Source organism: Eptatretus burgeri, chromosome 10, assembly GCF_056783735.1.
Source record: "Eptatretus burgeri isolate ZD-2024b chromosome 10, Ebu_testis_v1, whole genome shotgun sequence".
Lineage (NCBI taxonomy): Eukaryota > Metazoa > Chordata > Myxini > Myxiniformes > Myxinidae > Eptatretus > Eptatretus burgeri.
In genome coordinates, this window is record NC_140970.1 from 61,638,926 (window position 1) to 61,640,168 (window position 1,243).

The 1,243-nt window shown below is 43.3% G+C and overlaps 1 long non-coding RNA gene across 1 annotated transcript in view; it reads left to right on the top strand.

The window, feature by feature from the left end:
• The first annotated feature begins 473 nt into the window (after window positions 1–473).
• LOC147018699 (uncharacterized) overlaps window positions 474–1,243 on the top strand; it is a 14,039-nt gene continuing 13,269 nt past the window's right edge. The window contains exon 1 of the long non-coding RNA XR_015062810.1: window positions 474–631. This is a non-coding gene — a long non-coding RNA (uncharacterized LOC147018699). The remainder of the gene's footprint in view (window positions 632–1,243) is intronic.

Consider the following 1,243-nt stretch of genomic DNA (forward strand, 5'->3'; position numbering starts at 1 on the left):
ATGTTTACATCATGTGGTGTGATAAAAAGACAATAGAAGAGCATTGCCTGCCTGGCATACCAAGACCTCTAGAAGCTGCAAGTTTAGTGTTATTAATGATTCACCCCAATTATGCAAGGTTGGTTTAACATGTGCACTTCTTGACTCTAGGGGTGAGCAGATCCACACTGGGACCAAAGCATCAAGTTGCATCCTCAAATGTGTAATGGCTTGATTGCCATCCTGGTTTTGGCATTGTTTCCAGCATTATCAAGATTTACCCAAAACCGTCAACATGCTGAATATACAGGTCGTAGACAAAAAAAATGGAAACACCTGGGTAAATGAGGGACACCAAGCAACAGCTTCCACACAGGTGTGGCCCACGTGTTAATTAAGCAAATAACATCCCAGCATGCTTTGGGTCATGTATGTATTAGTTGCCTATAATTATGGCTGGCGTGGCTGCAAGAGAAGACCCCCCAATGCCTCCATCCACAGAATATATGTGGTCGCTTAATGGTTTGATGAACATGACACTGATGTTATCCACATGTCACGGCCTTTTCAGTCACCAGATCTGAACTCAAGCGAGCATTCATGGGATACTATGGAACGATGCCCGAGACTGTTTTCTACCTCCATCAAGCAGGTGTGAGTTGATCGATTTTCTCATGGAAGAATGGTGCTCCATCCCTCCAGCAGTGTTCTAGACGCTTGCTGACTCTATGCCATGGTGCATCCAGGCTGTACTGGTGGCCCAACGCCCGATTAAGTGATTTTACGTTGGTGTTTCCATTTATTTTTTTTTGTCCACTACCTGTACATTTGCAGACATATACAGGACAGCATAATGACGTTTTCCAGGGTGGATAAAATCAGGATCCATGGAAACATTACTTCCATAAAATGGAGTTATTGAACCCTCTCCCTCATATGCAGGGGGTGATGATGTGTATTTGTGTATAACTTTCTTAATTTTCCCATCGAGGCCGAAAATCTCGTGGAATTTTTACTCCTCCCGTGTGTGTTCCAAACTTGCTATTTCCCTTAAATACTCTTCCTTCCACATAAATAGATTTCTCCTCCTCTCCACAACCCCCCTCAAGTCTAATATCATCCACCTTTCCTTTTAACACTTGTAATTTTCTCAAATTAGTGTAACTTACAAAGCGATGCTCCTCCGGCGTAGTTCTGTCTAGGTGTGCGCCATTTTTGGTAGGTGAACATGCAGCAAGGTATGGAATATTTCCGTGCAGGTGTT